This window comes from Lissotriton helveticus, chromosome 1_2 (assembly GCF_964261635.1).
Source record: "Lissotriton helveticus chromosome 1_2, aLisHel1.1, whole genome shotgun sequence".
Lineage (NCBI taxonomy): Eukaryota > Metazoa > Chordata > Amphibia > Caudata > Salamandridae > Lissotriton > Lissotriton helveticus.
This window is the reverse complement of record NC_136058.1, coordinates 93,134,665-93,150,798: the sequence shown is the minus strand read 5'-3', so window position 1 is coordinate 93,150,798 and position 16,134 is coordinate 93,134,665. Positions and strand designations below refer to the sequence as shown.

Here is a 16,134-nt window from a genome sequence, read left to right as displayed (position 1 = left end):
CAAGTAATCGAACTTTAAGGACTACACAGTTCAAAAGGATGTAAGCTGCAAAGATCGTCATCCCTGTAAAAACAAACTCCACAGTCGAGTGCTCCTGCTGTAAGATATGTGACTTCTCTAGGCGTCTTTGCTGCCTTTATTTGTATTTTTTGTTTGTTGAATATCTTTAAACATGTCCATTTGGCGGATACATTTTCTTTTTATTATTTTCTGTGTATAGTACGTTCTTACCCACAGACAGAAAAGTTCAAAAAGACATTTTAACAAAAACCGGTTGGGAAGCAGAAAAGTGTAAAGACATGAAAGGAAACACACAAAATACCTCCAGAAAAATATGACTCAAATCAAATGAAAATAAAAATGTTTCACAAAACTGTAAATAGGAATACAAATACAAGGATGTGCGGCCAGTGTGAGAATTTCAAACTACAGAAATGAATCGTAGCAACTGTAAGAGCTCGGTATTTTAAGACTGTGTTACTCCTTAAAAGGATTACAGTAACATCTCAAAATAAATGGTTAAAGAACTATTTTGAGAGTAGGGTCTATCTGTACCATTCCGTTTTTTTCCTTCTTAAAGGCACTATAGAAAAATGTATTAATGCATCAAGGGAGGTCGGCCGTCAACAGAACATTTTAATTATGCGGTCAGAGTTCATGTCTTGCTGATAATTAACACTGTGTCGTAATCGCAAACTGTGAAAATTATAGCTACAATTTACTGAAAGTTTGAAATTACTTCAGCGCTGAGTCAGTAATGTCAAAAGCAATCTGACCCTTTCCCTTTAGCGAAAGTACACACATTTAAAACAAATTCCTTACAAAAAAACCCAAGAAGAGCAGTAAAACAGCCCATCAACTAGCAGAGGACTATGCTGCCTTTGTTTATAATAAGAAATACAATCCATCTCTTTCCCTGCAGCGAAGGAAAGCTAATTTTCAACCAAACATTCTTCAACGCAGACTCCACAAGCATTGGGCGCTCGCTAGAACACAAGCCGTCCTAGTAACCGAGGCGCCTTTGCTGCGTTCCTTTCTCATAATGAAATAAAGGTAGAACCATAAAGGTAGAACGATAATTGAGGAGCAGTAGGAATCGCTAAGAAGGTAAACAAATACAATGCAAAACGTTTTCAAGTTTTAGTAACGATACAAAAGCCTGCATGAAGGAAGGTGGCTAAGCTGCATGTACAAACGTTTGTAGAAACAAAAGGTAACCAGATAAACAAGCAGAGGCAGAGCATACATGCCTCGATTCCGAATCGCTGCTGTCCAAAAGGTACCACGCATGCGCGCGCACAGGGACAGTTTAAGGACTTTCGGGCCCTGGGCCAAAGTATTTTGGGGGTCCCGTCATTCTCACTCTGCCTGTGTCTCCCTCTTGCACTGCTCTCTCTGGTGGCTTCTGCACCCTCTCCTTGATGTCCGGAAGGTTGATCCTAAAACCTTTCAAGTTGTCCCAGTACCTCCCACTAAACTCTGTGAAGAGATCGGTTATATTTTATATGTATGGGAATACATCTAGTTGTTGTTTGGCTTATCTAAATTTAGGACGGAAGATAACAGGTACTTAAATGCCATAAATCTACAAGAATGCCTTAACCTGATGCGCTGGTGGATGGTCAGTCATTTTTGGAAGTTAAATCCCATTAAATGGAAATCCTTTGAACCAGTGGTTCAGATATCTGGGGCAAGTTAGCTGTGTTTCAGATTACAATTCCTGTACCAGAGCATGCTTAATCTGTGTGAAATCTGGGTATCCATCTAGAGGGCCATGTATTTTTAATAAAAGTGCTTAGCTCATATGCTTCCTACAACATAAAAAATGTCCTTCTATTCATTGATTTGCAATGGCATATCAATATGGAACATGCTTTAATTCAATCAAAGACATACAGCAACACAATTTAGCTAGACAACCCAGCCAAACGTTTACATCAGATTGTGCTCATGAGTGACCAGCACAGTAGATATGATATTACTTCCACAGTTAGGTCCCTGCATTGGCTACCACTTAAACACGGACTAGTATTCAAGGCCATGGTGATAGGGCTCAAAGCAGTATACCTCTGTTCTGTGGTCAGGACGGACTTTGGAGAACTCTGGTATAGGTTAAAAAGTTAGTGTCCGTTGCACTGTCAAGACAGACCCAAACGTCCATGTAGGTTAATGACTGCCCACCTCCCATCTGTGCTGCTGCCAGAGAAAGACAAAGCAATACATTATCTAGTTATCTAAGATATTTTTACAGCATTACAATGTTGTGTGTGCCCCTGAAAGTTCAAACTCAGCATGATGGATAAATAAAATGATCACATATGCAGTGGCTGGCAAGCACTTTTTTGTGGCAGCATACCACTTCTGCCCAATCAAAAAATGTACTCTTGACTGAAAATGTGGGTTGTGCAGAAGTCCCTGTCTAATGAGGCTCACATAATTGAGCTAGCACACAATGCTTTAGTTACATTAAAAAAAATCGCACCTCCTCATGTCCTTCAAAAGGTATATGGGTTGCGAAAGTTTGTTGTTCTAAAAAGCAGGGTTATGATTCTAAATAGTTTGGGAACCACTGCCCTAGTCTATTAAATGGGAATGTTCACACTATCTGGACCTCACCCTTATGGGAATAGCTGATAACAGCAATGAAGGTTGCGAGCGAGCAATGAACCCTCTCTTTGGCAACTTTTCATAACTTTTAATCCATTTGAGCTAAAAACATTTTTTTTCTTGAAATCTGAAAAATTTAAGAATTTGCAGAACTCAAAGACCTGAAGAATTAAAATGTACAATTTATGTAGATGAGTTTGGATTAAAAGAGGAGTGTCACAAACTCATATTTGTACAAAAAATAATGCAGCTGCATATTTTTGCTTTTCCCCAGAGGCCCTGCTCATGACTTGAGTTAATACTGTAGAGACAGTCAACATGAAACAAGATCTCCCAGCAGACCGCATGAGTTGTTTGATTGACTAAACTGATATTTTATGCTCTTTGGCCCAACAATTTAAAGAAGTGATTAAATGTAAGGATAACACTGTAAAAGTAGGTCAGTATGCCAAACAATAAAGTAAAACAAAAAAAATTAAATGCAAATGAAGAATTTAGAAGTGGAAATAAACATTTATGTAGACTATGGATATTGGAAAGAGTGGCAAACCCCAAACGAGTATAAAAACAACCTTGCTGACTAATCAATCACTAGCACTTAACCACACCTTGGGTATCCAAGCAATATTGCTCACATACAATCCTCTAGACAGTAACTATTACCCAGAAGAAATTCGTACTCCAATCACCTACCTCAGAAGAATGACGGGATTCAAAATTGTACCCCAACTGATCACAGAAAAATGTCGACAACAAACACCTAATGTACTGAGCTATATTAAAAGAAATATACATAAAAACGGGAAGTAAACTTCACAAAGATGCTTTCTGCATCACTGGTTCTTAACACATAGCCACGTAAAATGGGGAACTAGCTCTCTCTGAATAAGTGCAGGCAAAAGCAGTGGAACGAAAACTGCGCATCTAGAAGGCGGAGGTCCTTATTGGCGACGACAAGGTTAGAAGCAGAAGATACTTCATTGCTAGCCGTCCCCTGCCTGGAATCAAGTTTATTCCAGCGTTTTGTTAACATTCAGACAGGAGCTAGCACAATGCGTGGTAAATAGATGAATATGCTTCTGGTAAGTCTTGCGACCCCCCCACTGCCGACACTTCAAGTTATTGCACTTCTGCTCCAGTCTATAATTCATGCTTTCAATTACTGCAGCTATTCCAGGAATTTCAGACAGTAGGAAGCAGGCTTTCACTCATAATAAAAATACAATAATCAATGCCTGCTCAAAGAGGGATCTTTCAGAGATAACAACAAACTGTGTTCCTTTTAACGTTGAGCTCTTTGCACAATGTATTCTCCTCTTCACAAAAGATAGCTGCATCTCCCAAAAGCCATGCTGACAATGGTTTCCTAAATTATTTGTTTGACCTTTTTCACAACATATATTCCCATGTAAAGGACGTGGGCTGGGGAATATGTTACCTTTGCAAACCCGTGAGAGATAAAATACACTCATTTTTTGTATCTTCCTTAAAAGATAAAACCCATCCTTACATTGCAAGAGATGACCTTTCTTAAACCGTGTCCTTCAAGGGGTCTGATTCTTTCTCCGGGATCAGAAATGTGAGAATGCAGCGGCCATCTTAAAAACAAATTGGTGCACACAAGGTTGGTTTTTGTTTAAAAATATTTAATCTCTTAATATCCATGATTATAGCTCTTTAAGCAAAAAAATGACAGTGACTTTTTCTAATAAGATTGATATTGTTAGTCGGCATAATCTGTCACTAGCCGGGCATGAGTATTCACACATTCCTATAGTCCAGCTTAGCTTTGTGGGAGTGTGTGGTCAGTATAGGGCTGCCAGGCATATGATTCTGACGGGACAGTCTCGGTTTCTCTCCCCTTGTCCCGCCCAATTTTAGTAAATTTATCACGTCCTGGTTTTCTGAGAGGGGCGACTGAACATGGATGGAGGCCAAATGTTCGAGGCAGAATTAGCAAGCAGCACATGGCAGAAAGAAAAGCACTTACCATGGGTGATACTGCATGTAAACGTTGCATTTAATTCCACTTAGTGCCTCACTGTTTGTGTAATCTACGGCGGTGAGCGCGGTCACGTCATTTTGTGCTCGATTTAGATCTCATAGGATAAATGGGATTTATATTTCAGTGGAAGGGACATCATCAATGTTGTGACAGAGTAACCCGTCCGCCAAGATCTAAATCAGGCCCTTAGTGTCTCCCGGTCTAGGCAAAATTGTAATCCTGTTTCTGGAATGTCCTTTTTAGGGCTCGGGCCTACATCACCACGAAGTGGGGCGGGGCTTCCGAGCTCTTATGGAGTAGAAAAAAAAAAGAATTCTAAAAGGGGTCTGGGCTGCCACATTCCAGAAAGCGCGCGGTTTTTGCGTGTGGTATTTTGCCATGTGCATGGTCATTGGTCCAGGCAAGGCTGTGTTTAAGTAAGGCAGTACGCCATAGGGCTTAGGAATTTGTCAATGTTCACTTCCTGCATAAAGTGTTCGGACACGCGCAGAAGAATACATAAATCCTCAATTACCAGCTGTCCGAGGTGCCGGTAATTGAAGGCAGATGGTGCTGGGAGCGTGTGCACTGCTGTGTTTTTTTTCTCTTCAGCTCTGTGCGCGCGTGAACAGCCGGGCAGCAATGTAGAGAATCACATGCATCAGATCTAGTTTTCACACCATCACACACACACACACACACACACGCACACACACACACACACGTACACACACACACACACACACACACACACACACACCTTTGCACAATGGTGCCTGCTTGTGCATCATGGAGCAGTGCAGTGGGAGAATGCAGGAACAGGCCTTTTTTAGTAAATATAGCTCGCCAATATTTCTCTCTCAATTGAACCACGCACACAGAAACATTGATTGCTGGGATCAGTTGCGCTAACATTTAGTAAATTTGCCCTTTACTTTCCTATTTTTTTCAAGTTTCTTACCTAAAATATTCATCACCCCTGGTCCATTTTTTAGATCACCAGAACTCTCCATCTTTATCCTTTACCCCTTCTCCCCCACCCCCAGTGGTCATCCATATTGTTACTTCTTCTAAGCTTACTTAGTATGTAATAAGCAGTTTATAAGGAGACAATCACATCACATGGGGCTCTAAGGCTGGTCCACTGACATAGAAGGGAGGCTCACACTAACATCAGAAAACTGACACAGGAGTAGAGTAGTGAGTAAAGTAGTGAGTGCAGAGTAGTGAGTAGTGAGTAGAGTAGTGAGTAGAGTAGTGAGTGGAGAGTAGTGAGTGGAGAGTAGAGTAGTGAGTAGTGAGTAGTGAGTAGAGTAGTGAGTAGAGTAGTGAGTAGAGTAGTGAGTAGTGAGTAGAGTAGTGAGTAAAGTAGTGAGTGCAGAGTAGTGAGTAGTGAGTAGAGTAGTGAGTGGAGAGTAGTGAGTAGAGTAGTGAGTAGTGAGCAGAGTAGTGAGTGCAGAGTAGTGAGTAGTGAGTAGGGTAGTGAGTAGAGTAGTGAGTAGAGTAGTGAGTAGAGTAGTGAGTAGAGTAGTGAGTAGTGAGTAGAGTAGTGAGTAGTGAGTAGAGTAGTGAGTAGTGAGTAGAGTAGTGAGTAGTGAGTAGAGTAGTGAGTAGTGAGTGCAGAGTAGTGAGTAGTGAGAGTAGTGAGTAGTGAGTAGAGTAGTGAGTAGTGAGTGCAGAGTAGTGAGTAGAGTAGTGAGTAGAGTAGTGAGTAGAGTAGTGAGGTGAGTAGTGAGTAGTGAGTGCAGAGTAGTGAGTAGTGAGTAGAGTAGTGAGTAATGAGTAGAGTAGTGAGTAGTGAGTAGAGTAGTGAGTAGTGAGTAGAGTAGTGCGTAGAGTAGGTAGTAGTGAGTAGAGTAGTGAGTAGAGAGTAGTGAGTAGAGTAGTGAGGTGAGTAGAGTAGTGAGTAAAGTAGTGAGTGCAGAGTAGTGAGTAGTGAGTAGAGTAGTGAGTAGAAAGCAGTGAGTAGAGTAGTGAGTGGAGAGTAGTGAGTAGAGTAGTGAGCAGAGTAGTGAGTAGTGAGTGCAGAGTAGTGAGTAGAGTTGTGAGTAGTGAGTAGAGTAGTGAGTAGAGTAGTGAGTAGAGTAGTGAGTAGAGTAGTGAGTAGAGTAGTGAGTAGAGTAGTGAGTAGAGAGTAGAGTAGTGAGTAGTGAGTGCAGAGTAGTGAGTAGTGAGTAGAGTAGTGAGTAGTGAGTGCAGAGTAGTGAGTAGTGAGTAGAGTAGTGAGTAGAGTAGTGAGTAGAGTAGTGAGTAGTGAGTGCAGAGTAGTGAGTAGTGAGTAGAGTAGTGAGTAGAGTAGTGAGTAGTGAGTAGAGTAGTGAGTAGAGTAGTGAGTAGTGAGTAGAGTAGTGAGTAGTGAGTGCAGAGTAGTGAGTAGTGAGTAGTGAGTAGAGTAGAGTAGTGAGTAGTGAGTAGAGTAGAGTAGTGAGTAGAGTAGGTAGTAGTGAGTAGAGTAGTGAGTAGAGTAGTGAGTAGAGTAGTGAGTAGAGTAGTGAGTAGAGTAGTGAGTAGTGAGTGCAGAGTAGTGAGTAGAGTAGTGAGTAGAGTAGTGAGTAGAGTAGTGAGGTGAGTAGAGTAGTGAGTAAAGTAGTGAGTGCAGAGTAGTGAGTAGAGTAGTAAGTAGTGAGTAGAGTAGTGAGTAGTGAGTAGAGTAGTGAGTAGTGAGTAGAGTAGTGAGTAGAGTAGTGAGTAGAGTAGTGAGTAGAGTAGTGAGTAGAGTAGTGAGTAGTGAGTAGAGTAGTGAGTAGTGAGTAGAGTAGTGAGTAGAGTAGTGAGTAGAGTAGTGAGTAGAGTAGTGAGTTGAGTAGTGAGTAGTGAGTGCAGAGTAGTGAGTAGTGAGTAGAGTAGTGAGTAGTGAGTGCAGAGTAGTGAGTAGTGAGTGCAGAGTAGTGAGTAGTGAGTAGAGTAGTGAGTAGAGTAGTGAGGTGAGTAGTGAGTAGTGAGTGCAGAGTAGTGAGTAGAGTAGTGAGTAATGAGTAGAGTAGTGAGTAGTGAGTAGAGTAGGTAGTAGTGAGTAGAGTAGTGAGTAGAGTAGTGAGTAGTGAGTAGAGTAGTGAGTAGAGTAGTGAGGTGAGTAGAGTAGTGAGTAAAGTAGTGAGTGCAGAGTAGTGAGTAGAGTAGTGAGTAGAAAGTAGTGAGTAGAGTAGTGAGTGGAGAGTAGTGAGTAGTGAGCAGAGTAGTGCGTAGTGAGTGCAGAGTAGTGAGTAGTGAGTAGAGTTGTGAGTAGTGAGTAGAGTTGTGAGTAGTGAGTGCAGAGTAGTGAGTAATGAGTAGAGTAGTGAGTAGAGTAGTGAGTAGAGTAGTGAGTAAAGTAGTGAGTAGTGAGTGCAGAGTAGTGAGTAGTGAGTAGAGTAGTGAGTAGTGAGTAGAGTAGTGAGTAGTGAGAGTAGTGAGTAGTGAGTAGAGAAGTGAGTAGTGAGTGCAGAGTAGTGAGTAGAGTAGTGAGTAGAGTAGTGAGTAGAGTAGTGAGTAGAGTAGTGAGTAGAGAGTAGAGTAGTGAGTAGTGAGTGCAGAGTAGTGAGTAGAGTAGTGAGTAGTGAGTAGAGTAGTGAGTAGAGTAGTGAGTAGAGTAGTGAGGTGAGTAGTGAGTAGAGTAGTGAGTAGTGAGTAGAGTAGTGAGTAGAGTAGTGAGTAGAGTAGTGCGTAGAGTAGGTAGTAGTGAGTAGAGTAGTGAGTAGAGAGTAGTGAGTAGAGTGGTGAGTAGAGTAGTGAGTAAAGTAGTGAGTGCAGAGTAGTGAGTAGTGAGTAGAGTAGTGAGTAGAAAGCAGTGAGTAGAGTAGTGAGTAGAGTAGTGAGTGGAGAGTAGTGAGTAGAGTAGTGAGCAGAGTAGTGAGTAGTGAGTGCAGAGTAGTGAGTAGAGTTGTGAGTAGTGAGTAGAGTAGTGAGTAGAGTAGAGAGTAGAGTAGTGAGTAGTGAGTGCAGAGTAGTGAGTAGTGAGTAGAGTAGTGAGTAGTGAGTGCAGAGTAGTGAGTAGTGAGTAGAGTAGTGAGTAGAGTAGTGAGTAGAGTAGTGAGTAAAGTAGTGAGTAGTGAGTGCAGAGTAGTGAGTAGTGAGTAGAGTAGTGAGTAGAGTAGTGAGTAGTGAGTAGAGTAGTGAGTAGAGTAGTGAGTAGTGAGTAGAGTAGTGAGTAGTGAGTAGAGTAGTGAGTAGTGAGTGCAGAGTAGTGAGTAGTGAGTAGAGTAGAGTAGTGAGTAGAGTAGGTAGTAGTGAGTAGAGTAGTGAGTAGAGTAGTGAGTAGAGTAGTGAGTAGAGTAGTGAGTAGTGAGTGCAGAGTAGTGAGTAGAGTAGTGAGTAGAGTAGTGAGTAGAGTAGTGAGGTGAGTAGAGTAGTGAGTAAAGTAGTGAGTGCAGAGTAGTGAGTAGAGTAGTGAGTAGAAAGTAGTGAGTAGAGTAGTGAGTAGTGAGTAGAGTAGTGAGTAGTGAGTAGAGTAGTGAGTAGAGTAGTGAGTAGAGTAGTGAGTAGTGAGTAGAGTAGTGAGTAGTGAGTAGAGTAGTGAATAGAGTAGTGAGGTGAGTAGTAAGTAGTGAGTGCTGAGTAGTGAGTAGAGTAGTGAGTAGAGTAGTGAGTAGAGTAGTGAGTAGTGAGTAGAGTAGTGAGTAGTGAGTAGAGTAGTGAGTAGAGTAGTGAGGTGAGTAGTAAGTAGTGAGTGCTTACTACTCACTACTCTGCACTCACTACTTACTACTCACCTCACTACTATACTCACTACTCACTACTCTACTCACTACTCACTACTCTACTCACTACTCTACTCACTACTCTACTCACTACTCTACTCACTACTCTACTCACTACTCTACTCACTTCTCTACTCACTACTCTACTCACTACTCACTACTCACTACTCACTACTCACTACTCTACTCACTACTCTACTCACTACTCACTACTCTACTCACTACTAAAGTAGTGAGTGCAGAGTAGTGAGTAGTGAGTAGAGTAGTGAGTGCAGAGTAGTGAGTAGTGAGTAGAGTAGTGAGTGGAGAGTAGTGAGTAGAGTAGTGAGTAGTGAGCAGAGTAGTGAGTAGTGAGTGCAGAGTAGTGAGTAGTGAGTGCAGAGTAGTGAGTAGTGAGTAGAGTAGTGAGTAGAGTAGTGAGTAGAGCAGTGAGTAGAGCAGTGAGTAGAGCAGTGAGTAGAGCAGTGAGTAGAGTAGTGAGTAGAGTAGTGAGTTATGAGTAGAGTAGTGAGTAGTGAGTGCAGAGTAGTGAGTAGAGTAGTCAGTAGTGAGTAGAGTAGTGAGTAGAGTAGTCAGTAGTGAGTAGAGTAGTGAGTAGAGTAGTGAGGTGAGTAGAGTAGTGAGTAAAGTAGTGAGTGCAGAGTAGTGAGTAGTGAGTAGAGTAGTGAGTGCAGAGTAGTGAGTAGTGAGTAGAGTAGTGAGTGGAGAGTAGTGAGCAGAGTAGTGAGTAGTGAGCAGAGTAGTGAGTAGTGAGTAGAGTAGTGAGTAGAAAGTAGTAGAGTAGTGAGTAGAGTAGTGAGTAGTGAGTAGAGTAGTGAGTAGTGAGTGCAGAGTAGTGAGTGCAGAGTAGTGAGTGCAGAGTAGTGAGTAGAGTAGTGAGTAGAGTAGTGAGTAGAGTAGTGAGTAGAGTAGTGAGTAGAGTAGTGAGTAGAGTAGTGAGTGCAGAGTAGTGAGTAGAGTAGAGTAGTGAGTAGGACATCACAGGCAGCAGCTGTGCAAGCTTCTTACACTCACATGGAGACCACAGGCAGCAGCGGTGCAAGCTTCTCACACTCACAAGGAGACCACAGGCAGCAGAGGTGCAAGCTTCTCACACTCACAAGAAGGACAACACAGGCAGCAACGGTGCAATATTCTCACACTCACAAGGAGATCACTGGCAGTACACACCACATGAACACACTCCATAACACATAGCAACAATACATTGGCATTTACAATGCCATTAGCTCAAACTCAAATAAATCCGAGCCCGATTGCATTTCTAATGCTTGTTTGTTTCTTGACATCTGGTCCCACTACGTCAATCACTAGCTATGCTAAGTACAAAGCACCCTTGTTTAATGATGTCCCAGCACCAAGACTCAATCATGCGATTTTGCAACAAAAAAAAGCAATAATAATAACAGTAAGAAGAAGAATGATAGAATTCGTAAAGAAGTGTTGTTTGTAATAGGGATAATATATTATGTAAAGTGTGATGCACCTATTTTATGGCACTAAACCGGCACTAGGAATACTAAAGAATGACTTTTCATAAATGTAGACTGTGTTGCCCGAGGAAACACAGTATAAGCAAGTCACAGCCAGGCCTCCTTTTCACCTTTACATCAACCTCCCATCAATGTTGCTACAGTTCTCGCGCATTCCTGCACACCAGCTCACAAATTGCGGTTTTCTCTCACCTGTCACTCACCCTTCCATCCCTTTCTCGACCTCTGGGAATGAACTGGTCTGTTCTGGTCTCCAATGGAGCGACTAGGTAATGAGTGCGGAACGACCATTCTCTGTCAAGCCACAGTTAATATATTTATTTTAATGACACGTGTCCGCACAATGCAAGGTACACTGATGCCACTGAGGTGTATTCTGCATCACAGGACACATGGCCATGGGCTGTACACAGCAGTATAGAGCAGTCCTAGTAACGTGCGCGCAAGGCAGACGAGTGCAGCAGGTATAAACTAACGAGAAAGAAGTACAAATAAGGTTTTCAACAATACAATCTTTAAGAAATGATTTTCACCATAAATAAATCAGGCTTCCTGTCTCCGTCATAACTTTTCATAATAAACAGTCAGACTTATGTCATCGACACAACTTTTTCCTGTGAACCAATCAGGCCTACAGTTTTTATCACTGGCTTGAAGGTTTATCAGGGGGGGTAAGCAACACCAAAACCGTTGCCAATCACAGTAATCTACACAATTACATATAACAAAACACCTTTCTACAGACGGTAATACGGAGTAATAACAAATCACCCATAAATGCATATACGTTTGATAATATATATATCCGGTCTATCACATTTATCATAACTTTTATTAATAAACAGATCAGGACTATAGCCCTGATCATTGGTTTACCATTTCATAAACTCAGTCTTGCTGTCTAGAGAATAAGCTTTCCTTCACGGCAAAAAAGTGTAGCAGAAGCATTATTTTTTAGTGGAAGCACACAACTTCACGCCAATCAAATGCTGTACTCAAAGAAAGCTGGAAAGCCCTTCGCTCAGTAGTACTTCTGAAAGTCCTTTTCTATTGATGACACAAGGTATGGTGAGATCTGTGCGATCAAGCTAGACCTAAAAAAGGCGTACCATAAGGAGCAGAGAAGATGAATAAGAGAAAGGTGTTAAGTAAGAAAAAACAAAGGTGACACAAAGAGGGAGAAAAGAGGTGAAGTAATGGAGAAGAACGAGTGGAGTGAGGTGGAAGCAAGTAAAGAATAGAAAAAAGGATGTGTAAAGAATGAGAGACAATTTGTGTAAAGCCAAGAAGTGCATGTAGAACAGAGTGAATAAATGTGTAAGAAGTAATGAAAGAGGGATGAGTGGAAAGGTTGAAGAAAAGGGAAGAGAGCTAATGTAAGGGAAGAGAAGGTGATGTAAGGTGAAATGTGTTAAGGTACTGGATGAAATAAGAGAAACTTGAGCTTAAGAGAAGACAACTGTATATTAAATAAGAATTGGTGGGAGAGATAAAGGTGAAGTAAGGGAAAGGCTAGGCAAACTAAGTGAAGGGCAATGTAGAAAGTATAAGAGGGTTGAAGAAACTCGAATAGTATGAAGGAAAGGAACGGGGGAGCAGTTAGAACAAGAAATATGTAAAGCTAAGCAGAAGCAGTGGTAAAGTACAGGGGAAAAGAGGTAAATGAATGGGCACAAGTGGGACAAGTGGGAGAAGAGCAAGGAGAAACAAGATTCGGATGCGAGTGAAGGGAGAAGAAGAGAGAAAAAGAGGATGAAGAGATGTATATTCTCAAAAGGTAGAAGTGTGAAGTAAATAGCGATGTGTCATTAATTGGAGGTCAAAGAGGGATGAAGGAAAGGAGAAGAGCGTTAACGGATGAAGAATAGAGAAGGTTTGAAATAGAATAAGAGGGACAAAGAAGGGATATAAATATGTAAGTCAAGGATAACAGTAGTGAGGTAAGAGGGAAGAGTTGACTGATAATAGAATGAAGGTGTAAAGCTGAAAAAGTGTGAAAAGTAAAAGAGAAAGGAACAGTAAAAAGTTAAACATTTGTTTCAGAAAGCACAAGATTATACAAAAATCAACACAGACTAAGCAAACTAAAAGACTATAACAGATCTACTTTGTCATTGTAATACACAATATCACCGGTTTCTCTGTTTTATTTTTACTGCAGTGCTAAAGCAGGCAAAACGAATGAATTATTAACACCAGGACTACTTTTGAAACTATAATTAATCCGTCCTTGTGTTTTTTAGGCTGGATAAGAACACATTGATAAAAATATTTCATTATTTTGGAGGTCTCACTATGCTTCACATGTTGAATCCTTTTTACTTTGTTGAGCCGCTGAAAACACAAACAGCTGCAAAGTCAGTAGAAATCATCAAGAAAATAAAAATATGTATTGAGTCAATGGACTACGAATTCCTAACTTTAACAAAAGAAGGATTAAATAGAGGTACCCAAGTTGGAATGGCTTCCTATACCAGGGACTGGATCAGTGTTGCTCACTTTAGTAAACAAGCATTAGAAATGCAATCGGGCTCGGATTTATTTGAGTTTGAGCTAATGGCATTGTAAATGCCAATGTATTGTTGCTATGTGTTATGGAGTGTGTTCATGTGGTGTGTACTGCTAGGGATCTCCTTGTGAATGTGCCAATATTGCACCACTTGCCTGTGATGTCCTTCTTATGTGTGAGAAGCTTGCACCTCTGCTGCCTGTGGTCTCCTTGTGAGTGTAAGATGCTTGCACTGCTGCTGCCTGTGATGTCGTTCTTGTGAGTGGGTGAAGATTGCACCTCAGCTGGCTGTGGTCTCCTTGTGAGTGTATGCACTGTCATTGCTAGCCTGTAGATATGCACTATCATCGCTAGCCTGTAGATATGCATTGGCTTCACTAGCCTGTAGGTATGCACCGTCATCGCTAGCCTGTAGATATGCACTGTCATCGCTAGCCTGTAGATATGCGCTGTCATTGCTATCCTGTAGATATGCGCTGTCGTAGCTAGCCTGTAGATATGCATTATCATCGCTAGCTTGTAGGTATGCACTGTCATCGCTAGCCTGTAGATATGCTTTGTCATCGGTAGCCTGTAGATATGCACTGTCATCACTAGCCTGTAGATATGCATTGGCTTCACTAGCCTGTAGATATGCACCGTCATCGCTAGCCTGTAGATATGCACTGTCATCGCTAACCTGTAGATATGCATTGGCTTCACTAGGCTGTAGTTATGTTCTGTCATCGCTAGCCTGTAGATATGCTCTGTCATCGCTAGCCTGTAGATATGCACTGTTATCGCTAGCCTGTAGATATGCACTGTCGTCGCTAGCCTGTAGATATGCGCTGTCGTCGCTAGCCTGTAGATATGCGCTGTCGTTGCTATCCTGTAGATATGCGCTGTCGTTGCTAGCCTGTAGATATGCATTGGCTTCACTAGCCTGTAGATATGCACTGTCATCTGCACTCTGCACCGCCACTCTGCACCACCGCACCGCCACCCTGCACCGCCACTCTGCACCACCGCACTGCCACTCTGCACCGCCACTCTGCACCACCGCACTGCCACTCTGCACCGCCACTCTGCACCACCGCACCGCCACTCTGCACCGCCACTCTGCACCGCCACTCTGCACCGCCACTCTGCACCGCCACTCTGCACTCTGCACCGCCACTCTGCACCGCCACTCTGCACCGCCACTCTGCACCGCCACTCTGCACCACTGCACTGCCACTCTGCACCACTGCACCGCCACTCTGCACTGCCACCCTGCACCGCCACTCTGCACCGCCACCCTGCACCGCCACCCTGCACCGCCACTCTGCACCACCACTCTGCACTGCACCGCCACTCTGCACCACCACTCTGCACTCTGCACTGCCACTCTGCACCACCGCACCGCCACTCTGCACTGCCACTCTGCACCACCGCACCGCCACTCTGCACCGCCACTCTGCACCGCCACCCTGCACCGCCACCCTGCACCGCCACTCTGCACCACCGCACCGCCACTCTGCACCGCCACTCTGCACCGCCACTCTGCACCGCCACTCTGCACCGCCACTCTGCCACTCTGCACCGCCACTCTGCACTGCCACTCTGCACCGCCACTCTGCACCGCCACTCTGCACTGCCACTCTGCACTGCACCGCCACTCTGCACCGCCACTCTGCACCGCCACTCTGCACCGCCACTCTGCACCGCCGCACCGCCACTCTGCACCGCCACTCTGCACCGCCACACCGCCACTCTGCACCGCCACTCTGCACCGCCACTCTGCACCACTGCACCGCCACTCTGCACCACTGCACCGCCACTCTGCACTGCCACTCTGCACCACCACTCTGCACTCTGCACCGCCACTCTGCACCGCCACTCTGCACTCTGCACCGCCACTCTGCACCGCCACTCTGCACCGCCACTCTGCACCGCCACTCTGCACCGCCACTCTGCACCGCCACTCTGCACCTCTGCACCGCCACTCTGCACCTCTGCACCGCCACTCTGCACCTCTGCACCGCCACTCTGCACCTTTGCACCGCCACTCTGCACCTCTGCACCGCCACTCTGCACCTCTGCACCGCCACTATGCACCGCCACTCTGCACCGCCACTCTGCACCGCCACTCTGCACCGCCACCCTGCACCGCCACTCTGCACCGCCACTCTGCACCGCCACTCTGCACCGCCACTCTGCACCGCCACTCTGCACCGCCACTCTGCACCGCCACTCTGCACCACCTCACTGCCACTCTGCACTGCCACTCTGCACCACCACTCTGCACTCTGCACTCTGCACCGCCACTATGCACTAGATGGTATCGGATATTGCTTGTTTCACCTTTGGTCAGAAATCTATAATTTTTTTCCCTTCTGGCTCTTTTTTGTTGTTGTTTTTGTTTTGTTTTCAAACCAGTACTGTGGGAGTTTGAAATGCGCAAACTTTTCCCCATTGCCAGCTTACATGTGACAGTTTCCTGCAAGGTCCTACTATTCTCGTCTCACACATCGAATCCTTTTGTACCTGGTTTCCACTGTTGCATTCAAAACAAAATATTAGAGCGATTATCTTTGCTGTAAAATTGGTTTCTGTAATACTGCATATGATCATAAAGTTGTCCATGGAATCTCCAATTGACAGATGACCAAGTAGTTGAGGCACTTGGTGCCATCAAGTGTGATTTAAAGCGCGGGGCATGCCTTATGATCTATGTGCTCTCTTGAAGGCGTTTATATTGCTATTCAGGCTTGCAATGTAACTTAGAAAATCGATTTTAAAATGTGACTTTGAGAAAATGTAACACTGGTCTACGGCACCCGATTGATTAGTCTTTGCAGCATCTTAGGGTCTTCTATGCACTGCATGTATGTCATACTGAAAACA

The 16,134-nt window shown here is 43.7% G+C and overlaps 1 protein-coding gene across 4 annotated transcripts in view; it reads right to left on the bottom strand.

Moving 5' to 3' along the window:
• Positions 1-16,134, bottom strand: part of JAK1 (Janus kinase 1) — a 490,769-nt gene that overhangs the window by 266,732 nt on the left and 207,903 nt on the right. The window lies entirely within an intron of this gene.